We start from the raw sequence: 12807 nt of genomic DNA on the forward strand, positions 1-12807 counted from the left end.
GGTCAACCAGTAATGAGAAATAACTTGACTGTCTAATGTGCCATCCTGAAAAAGGTGAGAATTCTGACACATATTTTTCTATCTATCTGCAAGTTCACATATTTTGGCCACTTTTGACCTGATGAAAGTGCCAGAAAGAATAAAAGCTCCAAGCATGAATAAAATATGAATTAAACTAGGAGACATAATCCCTGATTAATATTGGAAATGTGAATGAGTAGATCACATCTTGACATGAATATTTAACACTTAAAACATTAAGATAGTTGAAAAGAAAAGGAAATATATCTGACTTCTAATCCAGATTATTTCTTCTTCACATTTTAAATTCAGCTAAAATTATTTTATACCCGTGGCTTTTTAGATGTTCTGTTAGCAGAATTTCCTAATATGTGACTTTTTTCTCTCTTGCTCAAAAAATATAGCTTAAAACTATTATTTTGATCTGTAAATACAGTATTCAGGATAGAGATATCATATTACTGAACATATTTACCTCTACTTTCTTCTCTCCCCAACCAAACCTAAAATATCCCTAACTATATTCAGGTTGAAAGTACCCTTTGAGAAGCTCTGGTAGCTAAGAACTTTGATTTATAGCAGAAACAACCTATACTTTATATACCAGGCTAAAAATGCTAAATGAAGAAATTAGATTATTATAAACAAATTGAGAATATCTTCCTTCTCAAAACCTGACCATAGAGACTTAAATTCAAATGATAACCACAAGAAGAAACACAACCCCAAACAGAATATTTTCAACTTATCTAAACAATGATTAATTCGAAACAACATGTAGAACTAAGAGAGAACACATGCAAAAATAAGAGTAATAAACTAGTACCTCTAGAACAAACTCCCACATAAAATTATGAACTGGTTGCTGTTTTGCTTGACTCCCTCCAGATTCATTTCCATCTTTCCCCCTTTCAGTGTTGGCTCTTCCCCTGCCCTTTCCCCTTCTGATGTCTAGTGTCCTTCCTTCCACACCTTAACAGGAAGCATTTTTCTGATAAACCGACAGGTAAGAATTTAATGCAATACAACACTGAAACCCAGACAGGGAAGACTCTTGCTCTGGAAACTATATATTAAGAAGGCTCTCTACTTAGCACAAATACAGGCTCAAAACTTAAACTAGCTTCTGGGATCCTCTGTTACTCAGGATCCCACACCTGGTGCTGGCATAGAGGAAACCAGAACTTGACACATCTGGTCTTGTGACTCTACTTGCTCTTCTGATTAAAGCCCTGTAAGCCCAGGAGAAGCACTTTGGACTGTCTTTTGTTCTCTATCCTAGGAACAGAGGGTGACCCTGACCAAATGAGATAAAAGTTTGCAGATTGCCATTGCTGACAACAGAAACAGACACTGCTTTGGGGTATAGGAAGGAATTTGAACCAGAGAAGCATTTAAGTAAGAAAAAGGCAAACTGACTTCTGGCCAAGATGAAGGGGTAGGTGGAAATATTGTGCCTCCTCGTACAACCAAGTTTAAAGACAACAGAGTTTTAGTAACAAAAACGCAACCAAAACACAGAAAATTGAACTATATGTAAGTCCGACATCAACGAACCATTCATCCAGACCAGTAAGAGGGGTGGGGTCAGCGGTTGGTGGAGCCGGGTCACGCAGGAAAAGGTGGCCAGACTGACCCAGGCGCACAGATGGTGGTTGGTGGATCCCAGGTGTGGGGTGGCAACAGGCAGACCCAGTGAGTGCGTGGGGTGGCTGGCTGACTGCGGTCACATATTCGCACATAGATAAACCAGGTGAAGGAGTAAGCAGTGAGACAGAGCACGCAACCCAGAGCCCCAGTGCCGTGAATTTAAAGCCTAAAAGCACTGATTGGAAAAACTTTCGGGGTAGAGGTGCCAGGCTCACAGGGAGTTCGTTGGAGAGACCCACAAGGTTCTGGACCAAGCCCTTATTATATGAAATGTTAAAGGGACTTACCTAAGGAAAAGAAGGTAAAAAAAGATGAACAGTGAAAGGACAGCAAACTTACAGTTATTAACAACCACACCTAAAACAAAAGCAAACTAAGAGGACGGCTAGATCAGGAGTGGAGCCACAGAAATGGAGATCACATGGAGGGTTAGCAACAGGGGAGTGGGAGAAGGGAGGAGAAGGTACAGAGAATAAGTAGCATAGACAGTAGGCAGAAAATAGACAGGGGGAGGGCAAGAATAGTAGGGGAAATATAGAATCTAAAGAACTTGTGACACATGGACATAAACTAAAGGGGGGGAATGGTGGGGAAGGGGGTGTGCAGGGTGGAGGGAAATGAAGGGGGGGAATGGGACAACTGTAATGACATAATAAAATATATTAAAAAAACAAAAAGGCAAATTAACTCATCAGGTTCTTTCTCTGAACAGCATATATGCAATAGATTATTGCATAACAATGTCTTATATTTCAAGTATTTATAACACCCATTTTGTTTGGCTCTAATTAAGGCATTTGAAGGTACTCATGAATCAATGCAGCATGCAAAACAGGCACACATGCTGCCTGAGGAATATTTTAAATATTAAATGATTCATATTACTCTCAAAGTTTTTACATATATGATTAACTCCAGATACAACATACTTGAAGCCTGATGTTGATTCTTTGCCAACCAGATGGCTATTGAATAATAGAATTGTCAATAGTTTTATTTTGAAATTTAGATGAATGAAATTTAACTAATTAGATTTTAATTTTATTCAAAAAAATTACATACATATTTAAATAAAACATTACTTGCATTTTGTCCTCATTTTAATAACTATTTTTAAATATATTAGAAGGCAATAGCTTTCTGGAAACTATTTGTGAAATATACTTGAAAGTACATGGAAATAATTTAAAACTTTAATTTTTGTGTTTATAGTTTATTTTAAATTACATTTAAAAAATACAACACATATTCAAATCAAGTCTATTTTAAATACAATAACTTTTTTAATTCTTTAAATGTTAAGGATGTATATAAGCAGGGATTGAAAAGAAAAAAATAAGTTGGCCTCAGCAAAAATTTTTAAATAGAAAAAAGTTCAATGATAAGGTGTCCTTACATTTTTTAAAATGGAAAAACTAAAATAGAATGGACATCATGTGACTTGGAAAAGTCTGTATTGTTTGTCACACTGTAGATAGAACACAAAATATTTGAAATGTTTCATTATAACAGCATAATAAGTAATTTTGCTGAAATACAGTTGAAAATATATATTTTCTGAAAAAATTCCACATCCATATGAAAATAATTTTTTTGTTGTGATAGAACAAGAACACATTTTATATAAGTTTATTAGCTTGATTAAGAATCATATATAATTGGGTCTATGGCACATGGGCCTCTGCTTGTGTTTTTGCCTTTGAAAATGTTGGGGTGAGCCCGACTTACTGCACTACCTCTTCCAAGAGTGTTTGCATATTACCTGAATACTGAAGGAAAGGATAACCCAATTCCACTGAATACCAAAAATATTTATTGAGCATACACCTTGTGCTAGGTCATATGTGAGATAATGGGATATAAAAATGAAGGACCCAGGTGCATAGAGCTGTAGGGGGAAGGATAATATGTAACTATATGACATGTGCCATGTGCCATGATTTGACATGTACAGAAGGATGCAGTCCCTCGAAGGAGATGGATGGAGTCCAACTTTGTGCTTTCAGTGAACAATTCAATACAGAAATGGTTTGCTGTTAGTGGCTTAGTACATAAGTATAATTTGAGTAAAGGACACATGTTACATAAAATGAGACTTCTAATTTACAAGGAATACTGCTTAATATGTATGTATCACTTTGTGAAATTCTGTAACTGTGTTTTAACAGTGGGTTTGAGAGAACCTTAACTTGATGCTGTGCCATAAAACAAAAGGTTCCCCAATCTCTGCCCCTCACAGGGAAGGTGCCTCGATACTTTGGAAAGCAGGAAAAAACCAACTTCATGCAGTTTTTCAGGTAAGACCTGAAGTTTATTTGCTTAACCCATTTCCATTTCACTTTTCCATTACTGCAGATGTCTTTCCTTTTTCCTTATTTGGGCACTCTGCTCAGAACTTAGATGTCCCCAAACCCATTCTTAAGAACTCTGCAAGCTCTCTGCATATCCAGAGTTCAGGAAAGAAACACTTGTAAATACCTAATGTTCTGTAGCCTCACATTAGCCAGGCCATACTGCCTTTCCCTCCAAATCTCAAGTCTTTTCATTGTGGAGTGATATGGGAAAGGACATAGGAAGGATACCAATCATATTCTTAAAGGACAAAATCTGATTTTGGTTTAATCTAGACACCATCCATTGTAGTTCCAAAGAATACACCTGAGAATGATAACTAAGCAATCTTCAACTGGTGTGCTGCAAGACTTTTTGAGGCATGCCATTGACCTTAGTATTTAGTCAGGGGCACTGACCTCTTCTCCCTTAGATTGTTAAATAAAAAAAATTACAACAGCCGATACAACATTAACACAACAATCCAGTGTAAATAAATAAAAATTATATCTATTTTTGTCAGGTTGACATAAATATGTTTTTTGGTGTGCTGAAAAATTTTAGCAATTGCTTTATGTGTGCCATGAAGTAAGTTTAAAAATTGTTGTGATAACTCAAACTCTCAGGATTTTTCCAGTCCCTTGGCTGGGAAAATAAAATACTTGGAAGAATCACTAATAGCTTTCTCCTTACAGAATTGCTTTCACACCCATAACAATTACTTTCTACCCTATTCAAATCACATATCTCTCATGCATTGTCAACTGACATTTACTGCTCTATGCAGACAGAAACAGTAGACTAGCATAATCTGTTTTCATATTCTGCCAATTCAACAGTAGAGTAACTGACATCTTTACATGCGTTATGCACGTTAGCTGATACAGCAGAGTTTTTCAGTTTATTTAGTTGGTGATGTAGCTTCGATCTTAGGGGAAATGAAAACAGAAATGAAAAGTCTATGCTCCTGGTAATGCTTGTCCTTAAGTAGCAAGTACTAACTATAATTTAAACATTTTTCATTAGTACTTTGTAATCATCACAAACCTCAGTATTTGTGGCAGGTTAAACTAATGACCAGATAATGTCCTTTTCCTCCCGGGCACACAACCAGACTACATTTTCCAACCTTCCTAGCAACAGGTATATCCTGTGACTGGATTTTAGGCCAAAGTAATATATATCACTCCCAGCCTTGCCCTGAAACACCACTTGTAAAATTCTCCATTTTCCTCATTTACTGGCCACCTGCCAAAGATTCAGCTGAGGATTTCAAGGAACAAGGGGCTCACAGAGCTACTTCTACTGGAGGGTAGAATTCTGGATCTCTGAGCCGCTTCTCAGAGGACAGTCACCTAATCAGAAATACAGTAATCCTCCCACCTCCAAATCTGCAGTTTTACTTTCCATCAATTCAGTTACCCATAGCCTGAAACTACTAAACAGAAAATTCTAGAAATAAACAATTGTTACCTTTTAAATTGCATGCAGTTCTGCATAGCTTGATGCCTCACTCTGTCCCTCTCCATGCCCCCCAGGATGCGGGTCATCCCTTTTGTCCAGCATGTTCACACTGTGTACACTCCCTGCACTAGTTGCTGAGCAGTCAGCTCTGCTATTGGGTCACTGTCAGTGGTATCATAGTGTTAGAGTTTAAAGTAACTGTTACTCTACTTAATAATGTCCCCCAAGTGCCAGGGTGGTGACGCTGGCAGTTCAAACACGCTCAAGATAAGCTGTGAAGTGCTTCATTTAAGTAAAAAGGTATGCGTGCTTAAGAAAAAACATAGCATGTATAGGGCTTGGTATTATTCGGGGTTTCAGGTATCTACCGAGGGTCTTAGAACATATCCCTAGTGGATAAGCGGGGGACTAGTGCACCTACTTTACTCGTACAGATAAGAAATAAACAAAATGGTACTGTGCTAAATTGTATGGAGTTAGGCTACATGGGGTTCTATTCTATTACATCACAAAAATACTTTCAGATATTGGGACCCACTATTAACTGATTAATTAACCTCCAAACTATTCTTTCTAATTTTCATGTACACACACACATTTCCAAAAATACACACAAAGCAAGGTTGTCCCTTTGCTTTGTGGTACTATATTAGCCTAAGTACCTCTGGCAGACCACGCTGCGGATTAATCCATCATCGCAGAGAAAATCAGTTACCCAAACTGAAGTTCATGTTAGGAAAATACTATATAGGCTCTGAGAGAAGAAAAACCGTAAGAGTAGAACATATAGGTGCTGTGGACAGACTAATATAACTTTTCATCTTCCCGTCAGCCTTGTTTCATGCTTGTGGGCTCTCAGCTATATCCTGAGTAGTTATTATTATCACTTAAATGGTTCTATAAAGAGTGAGCTGTTACTGTTTCAAATCCATGTGTCTGCTTTTCTCATGTCCTCATATATTCCTCCTATAATGTGTAACTATATAAGGACACCACTCAAATAAACTACAGTTATAGCCTAACTACTGCCTACCAAATATCAATGTAGGAGATTATATCAAATTCAAAACTATACTCTAAATTAGGTTGAATTCTACCTAAATTATCTCCTGCTTAGGGCCAGACTACATTGACAAAACTGCATTTACCTCATAGCATGTGAATGACTGGAGTTTATTCAGCCATTAATGCTCCTACATTTTTAATTTTGGTGACAAAGATTTAACTAGCTCATTACTTTTACAAAATAAAACATTAAATTAATTTTCAAAACAGAAGTATGATAATTTTGTACAAAATTTAATCTGAAGTTAAATGAGAAATATGAATATTTTACTATCCGAATAAAATGCTTCATTAAAATTGTACAAGGGTCTGTCCTGTGCACTGTTTCCGTTTCCAAGCTGTGTAGAAGGGCAGCTAAGACAACTCCTTATATAATTCTAAAACTGTGCAGAAATTATGGTGTTTTTTTTTCTTTTGCCTAATTGCTCTGACTAGAGCAATTGCTCCTAATACTATGTTGAATAGAAGTGGTAAGAATAAGCATCCTTATCTTGTTCCTAATCTTAAAGGAAAAATCTTTCTGCTTTCACCATTAAGTAAGATATTAGCTTTGGGTCTGTTATATACGACTTTTATTATGTTTAGGTACACTCCTTCTATACCTACTTTGTTGAGAGATTATATCATGAAAGAATGTTGAATTTTGTTAAATGCTTTTTATGCATCTAATGAAGTGATCATAGATTTTAATTTTTTATTCTCTTGAGTGTATGACATTAATTAATTTGTGTATATTCAACCAATTTTGTGTCACTAGAATAAATCCAACTTGATTGTGGAAAAAAAAAACCCAAATTGGCTGCCATAATCACCACAGTGTCACTTTCTAGTTCTTAGCTTGTGGCTTCACTTTATTGCATAACCACTCTGTGTGGTCCTACAGTTAGCAGCACACAGTTTTGTAGGACTATCTCAGACATCTGCCTGAGTGTTTGATAATCTGCTCTGTCTCTAAGGGGCAGTGACCTGGAAATTCTGGAAGGAATATCAAATAAAAAAACAGTATTAGAGGCCCAATGCACTGGTGATTTGTGAGATTTCATATGCTCACAAACATATAGAAGTTCTAGTTAAAACCTTATTACCTAGAACTTTTGGTTCTAAAAATAAATATGTATCAGGCTTTTCTATATAACACATACATATAAACATCTATCAAGGATAACATAAATTCACATTAACAATATACAGATGGGGATCATGTATACATTCTAATACACTGAGAATGCTGAGCCATGTAACTATAAGTAAAGAAAAAAGAATAAGTTATGATTTTCCATTTTAGAGCAACTCTATTAAGGTCTTATAATACCAGCACATCTTTAGAGTGAGAAATCACCTAAAATTCTGGCAGCCAAAGTAAGCTATGGCATTAACCAGGTATAAAGCTTGGAGAAGTGAAATAAAAGTTTAAAGAATAAATGACTATACATAACATGTCAGCAAAAAGGAATTTGGACCAAGATCAAACTTACAGAAAGAAAAATCAGCAAACAAGAAAAAAGAACCTAGCCACAATATTATACTCTTATACACAACTTTGCTAAGAGTTAATGACTATGAAGGAACAAATATCATAAATTTTTGTAGGGTAAGAAAGGCAATATTGAAGTTTCTTTTATGACACATTTCTGATAATTAAATCCTAGCAAAACACTAGAAAAAAAAAGCCAAGCAAATTAATAAAATATTGTCTTACTCCATGACCACTGACTCTGATGCCAGAGTAGCTTTACCCTTGAGAGGAGTAGCTGGCAGTCCTATCCAGAATTACAACCATTCTCTCAGCAGAATCCCAGAGTGAATCCAGGCTCCCCGAGTTCATTAAACTGGGAGAGAGGGGTCAGGCATACTTCACAGACACAGTCGCTGATGCATCTGCTCAGGATTCTGGTGCAGATCTGTAACCCACACACCTAGGCTGGTGGGTTTAGAGTAAGACCATTTTTCCCATTGGAACCAAAACTCTGTGAATCTGTTTTTGTGTCACCCAAAACTTAAACTTCCATTTCCGGGTAAAAATATTCATTCAGGCCCTGGCTGGTGTGGCTCAGTGGATTGAGTGCAGGCCTGTGAACTAGAGGATCGTGGTTCCATTCCCAGTCAGGGCACATGCCTGGGTTGCAGGCCAGTTCCTAGCAGGGGATGCACGAGTGGCAACCATACACTGATATTTCTCTCCCTCTCTTCTCCTCTAAAGATAAATAAATAAACTCTTATAAAAATATTCATTCACAAATGAGTTGTGCAATTAAATAATGTTTTATGACTTCAAATGTTTCTTTGCCAAAATTAAACAGTACAACACAAACATTTCCCAATAATCTTCATCCATGACACCAACTCTTCCATCTGTGAAGGATTTTTCTGGCCAAACAAAAAACTGGAGCTACTCTCCCATAACACCCAGAAGACAGAATATACCATTTCATGGTATGACTTGGAAGGATGCTACATAACTTGTCTGAGCCATAGACCTTGGAAAATTAGGAAGCAGTGTGAAGGCAGACCCACATAATCTAGTTCTAAAAAATTAGAGATGGATAGTTAATAATGTTTTTAAAAATGGGATGGAATGGGAATGAATGTTCAACAAGACAGAATGGCCTACAGTCCGGAATATAATGGTGCAATAAAGGTATCCAAAGAAGCTATGGTTATGAACTGACAAGTCCTGAAGCAAGGGTATAAAGAAAGGAACAAAAACATGATTTACTCACATTGTGTTTTTACCCAGAATCCTAGCAATAGATTTGCTATAGTATTTTTGTGAGTGTTAGAACAAGGGACAGAAATGTGGATTTCATTTATTTAGGCAACTTATATCTACTGATTATGTACTATGAACCAGGCACTGTTCTATATAATGAGAGTACAGCAAAGAAGAAAATAGTGTTCCTGTCATGTTGGAATTTATTAGTAGTAAGAGGAGGCAGACAATAAAAATCACTTAATATAATATGAGGTAGTAGTAAGTGTTAAAGTAGAAAGTAAGAACAAAAATTAATGCAAAGTAAGGGATTAGATGAGCTGAGAATGCCTTTTTTAAATATATTTTATTGATTATGCCATTATAGTTGTTCTATTTCCCCCTCTTCATTCCCCTCCACCCTGCACACCCCCGCCCCCACCATTCCCCCTCTTTAGTTTATGACCACGTGTCTCAAGTTCTTTAGATTCTATATTTCCCATACTATTCTTGCCCTCCCCCATCTATTTTCTACCTCTCATCTATGCTACTTATTTTCTGTACCTTCTCCCCCCTTCTCCTTCTCCCACTCCCCTGTTGCTAACCCTCTATGTGATCTCCATTTCTATGGTTCGCTCCTGATCTAGCTGTCTTCTTAATTTGCTTTTGTTTAGTTCCAGGGGAAGGAGGGGAAGGAGAGAGGGAGAGAAACATCAATGTAGTCCTTTCCCACATCGCTCAATCCACTGAGCTACACCAGCCAGGGCCCTTAGGTGTGGTTCTTAATAACTGTGAGTTTGCTGTCCTTTCACTGTTCATCTTTTTTATCTTCTTTTTCTTAGATAAGTCCCTTTAACATTTCATATAATAAGGGCTTGGTGATGATGAACTCCTTCAATTTGATCTTATCTGAGAAGCACTTTATCTGTCCTTCCATTCTAAATGAAAGCTTTGCTGGATAGATCAATCTTGGATGTAGGTCTTTGGATTTCATGACTTGGAATACTTCTTTCCAGCCCCTTCTTGCCTGTAAGGTCTCTTTTGAGAAATCTGCTGACAGTCTGATGGGAACTCCTTTGTAGAGAATGCCTTTTTCTATAGGGCATTCAGGAAAGATCTCCAATGAGGTGACAGGAAGCAGAACTGAGTGAAGTCAGAGAACCAACCATGCAGACAACTCCTGGAAGAGCATTTTGTGTAGAAGATACAGCACATGAAGTGGCCCTCAAACAACACAGTGCGCTTAACAAGTTCAAAGCAATACAAGGAAGCCAATGAGTCTAAAGCAGAGTCAGTGAGCAAGAGTGGTGAGACTAACTTTGGAGAGAAATGAAGGCCAGGTAACATGTGATCTTGTAGTCTATGATAAGGACTGCTCCCACTAAGAGTTATGATACACCACTGGAGGATTTTAGTCTAATATTCATTATAAAACATCACTTTGGCTGCTGTCTGAAGAAGAGATTATAGGGATGCAAAAGTGGAAGCAGGATGTGCATAGAGGAAGCTAGTACAGAAGAACAAGCAGAGGATGGATGGGGCAGGTTGGACTTGAGTGGCATGTGATGACTGTGGTGGAAGTGATGAGGAATGGGCTCTAATCTGGGCTCTGTATCCTAACATTCCATAACTGTGCCTTTCATCTCTTCCCTGCCTAGATAAGCTCTGTAAGAACAGATGTAACAACTTAATAAAATTTTGATTTCTCACACTACCTTGTCTGGTTAGAACCATAGATGGATAGCGGGATGGTTAGATAGATGGATAAGAGAATGTAAACAACTCTTTTGTCATGCTTATTCCTTTATTTTTCCTCACTCTTGCTGAAAATAGAGTGGACCATCAGACAGGTAGAGGACCTGTTTGACATTGGGTTTGGCCTACAAGTTTGCTGTTTTATGGCTTCCCATGGAGAAAAGTCTCTGCTGTGTCTTAAAAAATAAGCCTGATTTTCTGCATTAAAATAAATGGCCCTGTTTATGTCAATAAAATCTTTTTTTTAAGTATTGTCAATAAAATATAAACGTAGTTTCCTTCCATGTACACATAGCTCTTATAAGCCACTCTCAAGTAATCAGTTTCATTTATTTCTCAGAAGTATGTTGTTTTCATGGTTTGTAGCTTTTCCTTAAAAGACTCAAGATTTCATGTCTTATAGTTTCCTGTGCATTGTCTCATTACTTATTTAAATGTAACCAGTAGTTTAGATTCTTTTTTAGATAAAATTATTTTCCATTAATTATTCACAATATACAAAAATAAAAGGTAGGGGTTTCTCTTTTTGGTAGATGTGAACTAAGCTTCTTTCCTCAGCTTCCTGAGTTGCTATCATCTCTTCATTAGGTACAAAGTAAATGGGAAATAATGTCATGAACTAACGTAAAAAATTGCTTTACTTAATTTTTATTTTAGGTGGAAGTGATCAAAACATCCTAGAGGTTTAATTACTTTTAATTTTATTATTGCTGATAATTTTTTTTACTTTATTGATAATTTCTGTGGGAATTCTCCTTAATAAAAAGACAATGGTCCTTATATATGTGAAAATGCACATTTTCATTCATAGTTAAAGAAAAATTTAATGAGATGGTATTTATCTATCAGATTGAAAAAAATAAACTATAACATTTGTCATTTTAGGGGAAATTGGCAAAGTATTTCAAAATTCTAAATGCCAAATTTTTGATAATTTTACTTCTAAGAATTCCACTTCTAAGTATATGTATACAAATAAACAAAAGTGTATGTTCAGTTATTTATCTTAGCAAAATACTAAAAATAATTGAATTATTTATTGATATGGAAATAAATGTTTTATATATTTATTCCTTTGAAAATAATAAAATTATGCCCTAGCTGGTGCAGCTCTGTGGATTGAGCATGGGCTGTGAACCAAAGGGTCACCTGTTTGATTCCCAGTCAAGGCACATGCCTGTGCTGCAGGCCAAGTCCCCCGCATGAGAAGCAACCACACATTGATGTTCCTCTCCCTCTCTTTTCCTTCCTTTCCCCTCTCTCTAAAAATAAATAAATAAAATCTTAAAAAAAGAAAATAAAATTACAGCACAGAATGAGGTAGGTCTAAATGTTTATGTAGTATGAGCCCCAAATTTCACTGCTAAATAAAATAGCACGTTACATTGGAGTAGAGATGATACATTGCCACTTGTGTAAAAAAAAGGTATGTGCATATAAACATGTGTATGCTTGGAACATGTATGAAAATATACAAGAACCTGGAAACAGTGATTATATTTGGAGAGGATGATTCATCAGGTATCAATGAAAAACTTTACACATAATATTTTTGTACTGATTGTTTTAATGATACATATCTATTATGTTTTCAAAAACCCATACCTTATTTAAAAAATACTAAAAACAGCAAAAATAAAATAGAAAATTTAGGAAAACAAACCACTAATTTGAAAAATAGCTTAAACATTTTCTGAATTCAGGGAAAATTCTTAGAGCAGAAAATTAGAGAAAAAAATGACAGACGTGGAAATCAGAGAGACTGCAACTAGACAGCAGAGGCCCAACATAAGCAAAAAAGTCAAACAAAAGGAGCAGAATCAATAACAAAA

The 12807-nt window shown here is 36.2% G+C and overlaps 1 protein-coding gene across 2 annotated transcripts in view; it reads right to left on the bottom strand.

Annotated features, from left to right (window-relative positions):
* Positions 1-12807, bottom strand: part of UNC13C (unc-13 homolog C) — a 491690-nt gene that overhangs the window by 120698 nt on the left and 358185 nt on the right. The gene's annotated exons all lie outside the window — the stretch shown is intronic.

The sequence above is a fragment of the Artibeus jamaicensis genome, unplaced genomic scaffold (genome assembly GCF_021234435.1).
Source record: "Artibeus jamaicensis isolate MK-2021 breed Jamaican fruit bat unplaced genomic scaffold, CSHL_Jam_final contig_548, whole genome shotgun sequence".
NCBI lineage: Eukaryota > Metazoa > Chordata > Mammalia > Chiroptera > Phyllostomidae > Artibeus > Artibeus jamaicensis.